Source organism: Microcaecilia unicolor, chromosome 4, assembly GCF_901765095.1.
Source record: "Microcaecilia unicolor chromosome 4, aMicUni1.1, whole genome shotgun sequence".
Taxonomy (NCBI): domain Eukaryota; kingdom Metazoa; phylum Chordata; class Amphibia; order Gymnophiona; family Siphonopidae; genus Microcaecilia; species Microcaecilia unicolor.
Window position 1 is genome coordinate 61,771,675 of NC_044034.1, and position 13,036 is coordinate 61,784,710.

The window sequence follows — 13,036 nt, forward strand, 5'->3', positions numbered from 1 at the left end:
TGCAGGGGAGCTGTACTGGGGAAGGCTCCTTTTTGTGTCTTATCATTTCCCATCCCCCGCAGTGATGTCAGTTAGAAAGTTGCTCCGCTGCCGTTCCTGCTCACATCGGGGTGTAGAAGCACCGGGAGCTCAGTGCCATCTCTGGGGAGTCGAAGCCGCCATGCTCCGCTCCTCTGGAGTTAACAGCGGAGGTTTCTGCTGTGAGTGCTGTTGGGGCTGAGTGGGCTCCTCAGGCAGGTGTTTCAGCGGCGGTTCTGATTTCAGCGGGAACCACTTCCATCTTGGATTTTCCCTGCGTGGCTGAGCCGTTGCTGTCCTGTTGCGGTTATTGGTGAGCCCTTAGGTTCCCTGAGGCCCGGTAAGACCTCCGAGGACCGCCGCGCACCCCGAATCTTCACCCGCGGCGACCGCCGTTCACCGAGGGTTGAGCCCTCAGCTGCAGGCAGCCAGCAGGACTGCTGGAACCGCGGGGTGACGGCCGGCCTGGCTGGTAGTCAGCAACTCAGTCTCTAAAGGGCAGCTAGCAAGGACGGCTTGCACTGAAAAAGGGACACAGTTACTGAAGGTGGCTAGCAAGGGCGGCTAGCTGGAAGAAGAACTCAAGGATTGAGGATGGCTAGCAAGGACGGCTAGCTTGAAGAGGAACACAGTCTCTGAAGGTGGCTAGCAAGGACGGCTAGCTTGAAGAGGAACACAGTCTCTGAAGGTGGCTGGCAAGGACGGCTAGCTTGAAGAGGAACACAGTCTCTGAAGGTGGCTAGCAAGGACGGCTAGCTTGAAGAGGAACACAGTCTCTGAAGGTGGCTAGCAAGGACGGCTAGCTTGAAGAGGAACACAGTCTCTGAAGGTGGCTAGCAAGGACGGCTAGCTTGAAGAGGAACACAGTCTCTGAAGGTGGCTAGCAAGGACGGCTAGCTTGAAGAGGAACACAGTCTCTGAAGGTGGCTAGCAAGGACGGCTAGCTTGAAGAGGACACAGTCTCTGAAGGTCAACGCTCCGCACTGCACTGTGTCGGCTCCTGACAGTAGAAACGGAAGCGCTGAGCCCTTCTTGTTCCGGGGTTTAAATCCCCCGCCAGTCCATCCCCTCCCTGGAGAGGAGCCAATCCCTCCAGCCCTGACAGGCAAGGAGGGCCTGGATTGGTGGACCTGCCTCGCAGGCGGAGTTCCTCCTTCCATGCGCCAATCCGGCGCGATGGGGCGGGACTTGCTCGTGGGTTAGCTCTGGCCGGGGAGACGACGACGCCGGCGCCGCCATCTTGGCCGGCGCCTTCCCTTCCCTGAGGTCAGCGTTCGCTCCCGCGGGTCGCCTGCCTCGGGCTGACCCGCAGAGGCGCTGACTCCGTCGGCGGCTTGTCCCTGCCGCACTGGAGCCCGATCATCGCTCCCCGCAGCGGGAGCACAGGTAAAGACCCGAAACGGGACAGTATCCTCCCCGGATGCCCCCTTTCCCCCGGGCCCGGGTTTGGAAGGATACCGGGCGTGGAAGGCTTTGACCAACTCCGGAGCATGTACATTCGCCGTGGGCTCCCAGGAGTTGTCTTCGGGGCCAAAATTCTTCCAAGACAATAAGTAATATAGCCTTCCCCGCCGCTTCTTTGAGTCCAGAACATCCTCCACCTCATACTCTGGATCGGGATCTGCTTCAAGATCCTCGGTCTCCTGCCGCTGGGGGTGCCATCGAGATCCTCGAAAACTTTTCAATAAGGAAATATGGAAGGCGTTATGCACCCGCAGGGTACTAGGCAATCGCAACCGATATGTCACAGCTCTAATTCGGGATTGGATTGCAAACGGTCCAATATACCGAGGTCCCAATCTCCGAGAGGGCACCCGAAGTCGGAGATATTTCGTGCTTAACCATACCTTCTGCCCTGGTTGCAAGACGGGAGCGGTTCTCCGATGCCGATCTGTGAAGACCTTGTATTTGGTGGCTGCCCTCTGCAGTTGTTCTCGGGCCATTTCCCAGACTCTTTGCAGATCTGCCAGAGTTACATTAACCATGGGGGTCGGAGATCCAGACGGGAAAGGTGCTGGAAGTCGAGGATGTCGTCCATACACCAAGAAGAATGGAGAGTCTCCCGAGGCCGAGTGGACACTGTGGTTAAATGCAAACTCGGCCCAAGGAAGTAGGGAGACCCAGTTATCTTGGCGTTTGTTGACAAATGCTCGTAGGAATCCTTTTAACGTTTGGTTCGTCCTCTCGACCATGCCATTGGTTTGGGGATGGTAAGCTGATGAGAAATGGGTCTTCACCCCCAATGCTGTACACAAGGCCCTCCAAAAACGCGAGGTGAATTGAGGACCCCGGTCACTAATAATCCGAAGAGGCAGCCCATGAAGTCGAAAAATGTGTTGAATGAAGAGTTGGGCTAATGCGACCGCCGAAGGAAGTCCTGGCAAGGGAACGAAATGAGCCATTCGGGAAAAACGGTCAACTACCACCCAAATCACCGTATGTCCCCGGGAACTGGGGAGTTCGGTGATAAAATCCATGGAAAGCTCCGTGCAGGGGCCTGTCGGTACGGACAGTGGCTGTAGCTTCCCCATGGGGGTCCCGATTACCGGTTTGGTCCGGGCGCACACAGGACAGGTGGTGTCAAATTGAAGAATGTCCCGCGTCATCTGAGGCCATTGATACTGTCTGGTAATGAGACGCAGAGTCTTTTGATACCCGAAATGTCCCGCCCATCTGGACGAATGTCCCCATTGCATTACCTTCGCTCGTTCAGCGGCCGGCACTAGTTCTTTCGTAGGAACGACCTCCCCCACGGCCGCGCTGAGGCATGCCGGATCCAACATGGAATGGGTCTCCTTAGTCTCCTCTGGAACCTCAAATGCTCTGGAGAGGGAGTCCGCAGGGGTATTTTGAGCAGCAGCCCGAAAAACCAATTGAAAATGAAATCTGGCGAAAAACAATGACCACCGGGCTTGTCGGGGATTTAGCCGTTGAGCCTCTTGTAGATACAGTAGATTTTTGTGGTCAGTGATCACCGTGAATCGATGTTCCGCTCCCTCCAGCAGATGTCTCCATTCCTGCAGGGCTAATTTCAATGCTAAGAGCTCTCTGTCTCCTACTGTATAATTACATTCCGCCGGGGAGAATCTACGAGAGAAGAAAGAGCAAGGCTGGCGCCGGCCCTTGGAGTTCACTTGCGAGAGGACCGCCCCGGCTCCCAACGCGGACGCGTCCACTTCCACAATAAAGGATTTTTCTGGATCCGGGGCTAACAAAATGGACGCTGAGTTGAATGCCTCCTTTACCTGGAGAAAAGCCACCTGCGCCTCGGGCGGCCAGTCCCGGACCTTTGCGTTTTTTCTAGTGAGCGCTGTCAACGGCGCCGTCAGTTGTGAATACTGGGGAATAAACTGGCGATAGTAGTTCGCGAATCCCAAAAAACGTTGTAGTGCTTTCAATCCCAGCGGTTGTGGCCATTCTCGAATTGCCCTGAGTTTGTCCGGCTCCATCTGTAGCCCACCGGGTAACAGAATGTGTCCCAAAAATGGTAGCGACCTCTGATGAAAAGCGCACTTACTGAGCTTAGCAAACAGGCGGTATTGTCGTAACCGCTGCAGCACTGCACGAACATGACTCTCATGTTCTGCGGGGTTTTGGGAAAACACCAAGATGTCGTCCAGATATACAATCACCGTGGAGTTCAGCAAATCCTCGAGCACAAAATTAATAAGGCGCTGAAACACCGCCGGGGCATTACATAGGCCAAATGGCATCACCCGATACTCGAAATGTCCCTCGTGGGTGTTAAAAGCCGTCTTCCATTCGTCCCCTCGCCGGATTCGCACTAAGTTGTAGGCCCCCCGTAAGTCCAACTTGGTAAACATCTGGGCTCCTTGCAGCCTGTCAAAGAGTTCGGGAATGAGCGGTAGAGGAAAGCGATCCTTTACCGTGATGGCATTTAACCCCCGATAATCAATACAGGGCCTCAAGGAGCCATCCTTCTTAGTAACAAAAAAGAATCCGGCCCCGGCCGGGGATGTAGAGGGCCGGATAAAGCCTCTACGCAGATTCTCCCGGATGTACTCCTGCATTGCCTTGGACTCCCCTCGGGACAAGGTATATAGTCGGCCCCGTGGTGGCATGGTATCTGCCATCAAGTTAATGGCACAGTCGAACGACCGGTGAGGCGGTAGAACCTCCGCCTCTATTGGACTAAACACATCTGCAAAGTCTCTATAGTCCATAGGCAGGGAGCCCAGCTCAATCCGTGCCCCCCCGGGCACGCTAGCTAAGGCAGGGCAGCTGCCGGTCCGGCCCTTACAACAGTTATCCCGACAGGAACTACCCCAGGCTCGGATGCTTCCCCCGGTCCAGTCAATAACCGGGCTATGACTCCGTAGCCATGGCAATCCTAGGACCACCGGATGGATGGTCCGGGATAGAACTAGGAATTGAACTTCTTCCCGGTGATTCTCCCCCACCTGTAATCCCAAAAAGGGGTTGATCTCCGTGACAGGCTGCGGTAATGTAGTTCCCTGGATGGAGGTTATTTGCAGCGCTGGCCGCCGCGGGAGCGTGGGCCAGCCCATCTGTTGCAGTAGTTCGTGCCCGATGAAGTTGCCCCCCGACCCAGAGTCCACTAGGGCTCGGGTCTGGATCGTGGTCTCGTGCCATCGTAGTATTACTGGTAGTGTGATTAGGGAATCCGGCAGGGGAGCGGAATGCCCCAAGACCCCTCCCCTCAAGGTGCCTTGGGGGAGACGTTTCCCGCCCGGGAGGGACAGGCTCGGATAAAATGTCCAGCCTCACCACAATAGAGGCACAGTCCGTCCCATAAGCGTTTCTTCCGATCGGAGGGAGCCAGCCGCTGACGGCCCATCACCATCGGCTCCTCTCCATTCTCCTTGGAGTCCCGGTTCCCACGGCGAGGGGACGGCCCCTTAGCAGTCCGGGACGTTCCCCGCCCCCACTTCTGCTGTTCGGCCCGGGCTCTAGCTCGCTCCTGGAACCGGGTATCTACTCGGATACAGAGTGAAATCAGGGCATCCAATTGCCCCGGGACCTCCCGTCCTGCCAATTCATCTTTGATTCGTTCTTGTAACCCCTCCATAAAAATTGCCATTAGGGACTCCGGGTTCCAACGGAGCTCCGTGGCCAAAGTCCGGAACCGAATGGCATAATCGGCCACCGTCCCGTCCCCTTGATGAATTCGCAGCAGCTCCGACGCCACGGAACATGGTCTCCCAGGAAGGTCGAACACCATACGGAACCGGCGCTGAAATTCACTATAGTCATCCAAGATGGGGTCCTGTTGTTCGTTTAGTGGGGCCACCCAGGCTAGGGCCTTCCCTTCGCATAGGCCCATGATATATCCCACTTTACTTTGGTCCGAAGCAAAGGTCTCCGGTTGCATCCGGAAGGCCAGGTTGCACTGATTGAGGAACCCCCGGCAACCTCTGGGGGCCCCATCGTATCGTGCTGGCTCAGGGAACCGAGGTCCCGTGCGGAACCCTCCCGAACGGGGAGCTGCTGCGGCCCCCTGGACCGCAGCGGCCTGGTTCTGTACCTGAAGCGTTGAAAGTTGGGAGCATACGTTTTGGAGCGCCCCCGACAGGGCTTTCAGCTGCTCCTGCTGCTGCTGGAGTACCTTGGCCAGGTCCCGTAGATCAGGCTGCGTAGGCGAGCTCTTGGCTTCCGTTTCCTGTCCTGTTGCGGTTATTGGTGAGCCCTTAGGTTCCCTGAGGCCCGGTAAGACCTCCGAGGACCGCCGCGCACCCCGAATCTTCACCCGTGGCGACCGCCGTTCACCGAGGGTTGAGCCCTCAGCTGCAGGCGGCCAGCAGGACTGCTGGAACCGCGGGGTGACGGCCGGCCTGGCTGGTAGTCAGCAACTCAGTCTCTAAAGGGCAGCTAGCAAGGACGGCTAGCACTGAAAAAGGGACACAGTTACTGAAGGTGGCTAGCAAGGGCGGCTAGCTAGAAGAAGAACTCAAGGATTGAGGATGACTAGCAAGGACGGCTAGCTTGAAGAGGAACACAGTCTCTGAAGGTGGCTAGCAAGGACGGCTAGCTTGAAGAGGAACACAGTCTCTGAAGGTGGCTAGCAAGGACGGCTAGCTTGAAGAGGAACACAGTCTCTGAAGGTGGCTAGCAAGGACGGCTAGCTTGAAGAGGAACACAGTCTCTGAAGGTGGCTAGCAAGGACGGCTAGCTTGAAGAGGAACACAGTCTCTGAAGGTGGCTAGCAAGGACGGCTAGCTTGAAGAGGAACACAGTCTCTGAAGGTGGCTAGCAAGGACGGCTAGCTTGAAGAGGAACACAGTCTCTGAAGGTGGCTAGCTAGGACGGCTAGCTTGAAGAGGAACACAGTCTCTGAAGGTGGCTAGCAAAGACGGCTAGCTTGAAGAGGAACACAGTCTCTGAAGGTGGCTAGCAAGGACGGCTAGCTTGAAGAGGAACACAGTCTCTGAAGGTGGCTAGCTAGGACGGCTAGCTTGAAGAGGAACACAGTCTCTGAAGGTGGCTAGCAAGGACGGCTAGCTTGAAGAGGACACAGTCTCTGAAGGTCAACGCTCCGCACTGCACTGTGTCGGCTCCTGACAGTAGAAACGGAAGCGCTGAGCCCTTCTTGTTCCGGGATTTAAATCCCCCGCCAGTCCATCCCCTCCCTGGAGAGGAGCCAATCCCTCCAGCCCTGACAGGCAAGGAGGGCCTGGATTGGTGGACCTGCCTCGCAGGCGGAGTTCCTCCTTCCATGCGCCAATCCGGCGCGAGGGGGCGGGACTTGCTCGTGGGTTAGCTCTGGCCGGGGAGACGCCGGCGCTGCCATCTTGGCCGGCGCCTTCCCTTCCCTGAGGTCGGCGTTCGCTCCCGCGGGTCGCCAGCCTCGGGCCGACCCGCGGAGGCGCTGACCCCGTCGGCGGCTTGTCCCTGCCGCACTGGAGCCCGATCATCGCTCCCCGCCGCGGGAGCACAGGTAAAGACCCGAAACGGGACAGTTGCTGAGCACCGTATGTCCTGACCATTTTTGCTAAATAATTCAGGAGGAATGGGTTTCCCTCCCGACTTTATTTGGTCCATGTTTCAAGCATGGAAATTGGGAGCCTCCTGGCTGGAACCCCCAGGGATTGGAGGTTGGGTCCCGTGGTTGCCAAGAGACGCCGCCTGGATTGGGCAGAGGATCCTAAGCTTTTTTTTTCCCCTCAAGATTGTGAGGAAGATTTCAGTGATCTCGGGGAGGATCCTTCTTTGGATGCTGACCAAGAAAAGGATTGTTCCCTGCCAGAGGAGGACCCCTCATTGTTTAGGATTTTTTATAGTGATGAGTTAGTGGAATTAATTGACTGGGTTTCGTACACTCTCAAATTTGAGGCCGCAGATACTCAGGTGGGGGAGATGAAACAGGTAGACCCTTTGGTTAAAGGGATTTGGCACCTTCCTGGTTCCCCATGAATAAAGACTTGAGGGACATGATAACACAAGAGTGGGCTTCTCCAGATTCTCCATGTAAGGTGTATTGTGCCATGGCTAGGTTTTATCCTCTCCCTCAGGAGGATAGGGACACCCTAAGGCCTCCCTAAGGCCTCCCTAAGGACACCCTAGTGACTGCAGTTACTAAGGCTACAGCTATTCCAGTAGATGGTGGCGCAGCTTTATGTAACATAGTAATGTAGTAGATGATGGCAGAAAAATACCTGCACGGTCCATCCAGTCTGCCCAACAAAATAACTCGTATGTGTTACTTTTTGTGTATATCCTACTTTGATTTGTACCTGTGCTCTTCAGGGCACAGACCATATAAGTCTGCCCAGCACTATCCCCGCCTACCAACCACCAACCCCACTGGTGACCCCCAAGATAGGAAGCTAGAATCGTTTAAGTGTAGTTTTGGTCTTTCGGTTCTGGCGTTGCAGACGTTGGTTTGTGGCTGGTGGCTTGTGTTTGCTTCAGATGGGCTGAGAAGCTTCTAGATGATCCTGCTGTGGATAGGGCTACCTGTGTGTAGGAGCAGGCTAAGCTAGAAATGGGCTCTTCTTTCTTGTCTGATGCTCCTTGTGGATGCTCGCAGTAAATCATAAGAATATGACCCTGGTGGTTGGGGCCCGTCAGGCACTTTGGTTAAGGGGCGGCCTCTAAATCTAAGTTATGCTCTCTACCCTTTAAGGGTTCTGTGCTCTTTGGAGAGGACCTGGGTAAGTTGGTGCGCGGTCTTGGGGAGTCTAAGGTTTTGCGTCTTCCGTCTTTTTGTCTCGAGTCAGGTGCCTGGGGTACATCAGTGTGTGGTCGGTTTCAGGACTCTAGACGGTACAGACAGGGTAGGTCGAGTGGAACGTCCAAAGGTTGTTTCCAGCGGACTCTGTCCTTTCAAGGGGGGGCATCGTGGGGGCCGTGACTTCTCCATGGGGACCTCCAGTTCCATACATACCTCTCAGTGAGGGTTTGGGGGTCCAGCCTCTGGTTCGACTGTGCGTGGTTGTCAGTTTTACCAGAGATGGACCCAGATCACATCAGACCAATAGGTGCTTGAGGTAGTACGCAATGGGTATGCGCTGGAGTTAGACAGTCCCCTTCACGATTTCTTTCTGGACTCTCCGTGTCGCTCTCGTTAAAGGCAGAAGCGGTTCGGGAAACCTTACGTCGTTTGGTATCTTTGGGGGCCATGGTGCCTGTTCCCAAACAAAAACGAGGGAGGGGTTATTCAATTTATTTTGTAGTTCCCAAGAAGGCGGGTGCTTTTCGCCCCATTTTAGACCTCAAGAAGGTCAATGGGTTGCTCAAGGTCCCCTCCTTCTGGATGGAAACTTTGCGCTTGGTCATTGTAGCGGTTCGGAGAGAATTCCTTACTTCTGGAGGAAGTGATTTCACCAGCGAGCATGGCTGCCTAAACGCTTCCGATCACTCGCAGCATTTTTTCTGCATACCTCCTACTCACGGTGATCTATCTTTTCCTGCCCTGCACGACAGAGACATTCCTCATGCGGGCGTTCGGAGGAGGTGATGCAGACTAGTGCAGAGGCAGTGGTTCTATCCCAATTTGCATTCGCGGGTGGCACGAGCAAGAAGCACATGGTGGCCCAGGTAGAGGAGGCCTTGGGTGAAAGGGAGACAATCGGAGACCTGTCTTCTGGAGATATGCTCCCAATGCAAGACCAGGCAGGACCCGAAGAAGGAGTATTCCCGGAGATACGTTCCTGGCTACAGGAGATCCGGTCGAACCTTAAGGCATTGCGCTTTGACCTGGCAGTGTTGGGGGCTGACCTACGAGGTGAGATCAAAGAGCTGGGACGTTGGGTGGAGGAGGCCGAGTGCTGGATTGACGAGCAGACAGAGGCAATGGGGTCTATGGATCGGTAGATCTGGATATCTGCATTGGGCAGCAACAAATGGCCAACAAATTAGAAGACCTAGAGAGAATCGGATCCGACGCAGCAATCTGCGGTTCCGCAGTCTTCCGGAGACCCCAACATACCAAGACAGTGAGTCAGTGGTCCAGCGAGTGGTTAGCTCGCTGCTTTCAGCAACTGAGTCACCTATTGCTCAAGATAGTGTAATATTGAAGAGATCTCATTGAGCTTTGGGGCCAACAAGAAATAACCTACCTAAAGACATTGTTGCCTGTTTTTCAAGATTTCAAGCTGAAAGAACGGGTTCTAAAGGCATTACGACAAGCTAATGATTTCAAATGGGACTCCTACTCCGTGGAGATTTATCAAGATTTGGCATCAGCCACTTTGAAGCGCCGGGCTGACCTGAAGCCTATTACTGCCAGACTTCATGAAATGGGTGTCCGGTACAGGTGGAGACACTGCTTTGCGCTGATTTTCTATAAAGATGGATGTATGCACCAGGTTAAAACTGTTTCAGAAGCACGTGAGGTCCTCCCCAAGGGTGACCTGACGGTAACACCATCAAAACTTGGAGTGTCTTGGCCTGATTCCACCTTGAGGTCCCATCCTAAGTAGCAGCGAGTGGTGCACAAGCATTTGCAGCGCCAGCAATCGGCTGGCCACCTCACCTGAGGGTTGATCTGGATTATACATTAAGGTCATTTCTATGCTGACATTGCTGGGCCCCACATGGGATCATTGTTCGCGTATGAACGGGTGCTGTTTTGGCTATTGGGACTAGTGTTCGGACCTGTTTGATGTTTGGGATTGTTATTCTGTGGGCTGGGGGATATATTGGTGTTCCACAATGTTGCTATTTGTTGCTGTGGGGAGGTTTGATTTAGTTTGATGCATAATCGGTTGAGAGTGTGAGGGTCACGTTCCTTCCCTTGGGCACCTTTTCTGATATGGGTGGGGTGTCATGGATAAGTGGGGGTGGGGAGGGTGGGAGGGAGGGGAGATACTACTTCTAGTGTGAGGGAGGACCTCAATTTGGTATGGGGGGAGGGGAGCTGACTGGGAGTGGGTGGGATTGGTTTGGTGGCTGAATGGTGGTTGGGAAGAGAGGGAGAAGGGTGTGACTGGAGGGGTTGTAGATGGCTGGTGTGGGGGTATGACACTGCTAAGATATCAGATATAAACTTTATGCTCCTGAATGTCAGGGGTCTGAATATGCATATGAATCGTCAGCTGGTCCGTTTGAAGGTGGACATTGCCCTGATTCAGGATACACAACACAAACATTTGTGTAGACATTGTGATTATCCACTTATGTATTTCGCATCTAATTGTGCAGGGGGGGGGGCTGGAGGGAAAGACAAAGGGGGTTCTGATAGCGTTTAACGATTCCCGTCCGTGGCGTATTGAAAAAACTATTCGTGATAAGGGGGGGGTTGTTTTATATTATTAGTCTTCTCAGTGGGGACTCAAAAGTACACTATAGTGAATGTATATGGGTCTAATGCAGATCACAGAATTTTTTCACCAATTGGATCAGTCATTACTGACATATGGGGAGAGGTCAGTGTTAGTTGGGGGGGGACTTTAACCTCACCTTCAACCCTTGGCTGGACAACTTGACTCTAAAATACAGTACGCTCAACAGAGCCGCTCATTGCTTCATGCATTTTTAGCTAGGTGGCAATTGATAGATCTCTGGTGACATACTAACCCTGTACAGAGAGAATATATTCGTATTTCTCCTTGTCGATCATACTCTCGTATTGATTTCTGCTTAGGTGATGCCTCAATTCTTCCATGTATTCAGGACCAGAGGATAGTACCCCGTACATGGTCAGATCACAGTCCGGTCGTTCTATGTCTTCGGTCTCAGACTCTGTCGAAAGTTACTCCGCACTGGCGCTTAGATGATGCTTTGCTCTCTGATGAGACTAATGTTCAACAACTTGAGCATCTGATTAAAGAATATATCCATATTGAGAGACCACTCATGTGGTTGCATTATTCTAATCATTCTGTTGGCCAGGGAAAACTTAGTTGAAACAGAAGCAAGACCACAGAACCATGATTCTGATTGTGCCATACTGGCCACGGCAGATATGGTTCCCTCTTCTTCTGGAACTGTCCTCAGAAGAACCGTGGAGATTGAAGTGTTTCCCAACCCTTATCATGCAGAACGAAGGGTCACCTCTACATCCCAACCTATAGTCTCTGGTTCTCACAGCTTGGATGTTGAGCCTAGAATTTGCTCTTGTGTCTTGCCGGCTTCCAGGAAAGACTCCACTAACAGGTGCTGTTCTTTCAAATGGTTTGCCATCAGGTGTGAGAGCAAGGCCCTAGATTCCCTTGCTTGCCCTACACAGACCTTGTTTTAATACCTTCTACACCTATCAGAGTCTGGTCTCAAGATCAACTCCGTAAGAGTTCACCTTAGTGCATTAGTGCTTATCAGCGTGAAGAAGGTATGCACATCTCTGGACAGCCTCTAGTTGTTTGCTTCATCAGAGGTTTTGCTTTTGTCAAAGCCCCCTGTCGAACCTTGATGAAAGCTCCTTTTGAGCCACTGAATTCCTGCCATCTGAAGTACTTGACCAGGAAGGTCATTTTCTTGTTGGCTGTTAATTAGCTGTTAGTCAATGCACCTTATACTAAGATTCATCACAACAGAGTAGTCCTCTGCACTTACCTTAAGTTCCTGCTGCAGATGGCATCGGAGTTCCATCTGAACCAGTTTATTGTCTTCTCAACATTCTTTTCCTGACCTCATGCCCATCCTGGCGAAAGCAGCTTTCACACGGATTGCAAGAGAGCATTGGACTACATGGAGTGGACTGGGTCTCAGACAGTCCGCCCATCCTTTTGTTTCTTTTGATCCCAACAGGATGGGGATCACCATTGGGAAATGTACCATTTCTAACTGGCTGGCAGATTGCATTTCCTTCATTTATTCCCAGTCTAGGCTGGCCCTAGAGGGTCATGTCATGACTCATAATTTCAGAGCCATTGCTGCGTTGGTAGCCAACTTGAGGTTATCCTCCATTGAAGAAATCTGTAAGGCTACAACGTGATCTTCAGTCTACACATTCATATCGAACTGCTGCCTTGAGCAGGATACCTGATGTGACAGTCTGTTTGGGCAGACAGTGTTGCAGAATCTGTTTGGGGGTCTAGAATCCAACTCCACCCTCCTATACCCATTTTATTCTGCTCCAGGCTGCGCACTCATTCAGATTGTATATAGTTTCAGGTTAATCTGCGTTATGTCCTCGCTGTTGTGGGTCGGTGTTTGTGCAGCGCTGTGTAAGCCTTGTAGCGCTATAGAAATGCTAAATAGTAGGAGTAGTAGTGGTGTCACCCACTTGTGAGAATACAAAGCCTGCTGTCCTAGGAGAATTCCTGTTACAGGTAAGTATCTTTGCTTTTCCTAAAATACCTTGGCCACCTTTATCATTTAATTTTATGTAGTTGGGTGAAGGGCCTTAACGTGCTCCTTGGTTTTCTCTTACTGGTAATACATTTATAGAGTGTTCCTTAGTAGATATGTCTTGATTGCTTGTGTTTACCTAATTTTTCCCCCACACAAGCACTTGCACCCTTGCTAATAATTTGTGTTTAAATTCTGAGCATCATGTCCCTTAACTATAGAGATACTGTGCCAACTCTGCCAATTTTCTCAGTTATGCTGCGCTATTAATATAATACTTGTGTTGTACTATTTCTTAAATGAAACC

General features: G+C 52.7%; 1 protein-coding gene across 1 annotated transcript in view; it reads left to right on the forward strand.

The window, feature by feature from the left end:
* RNF17 (ring finger protein 17) overlaps positions 1 to 13,036 on the forward strand; it is a 785,154-nt gene that overhangs the window by 361,900 nt on the left and 410,218 nt on the right.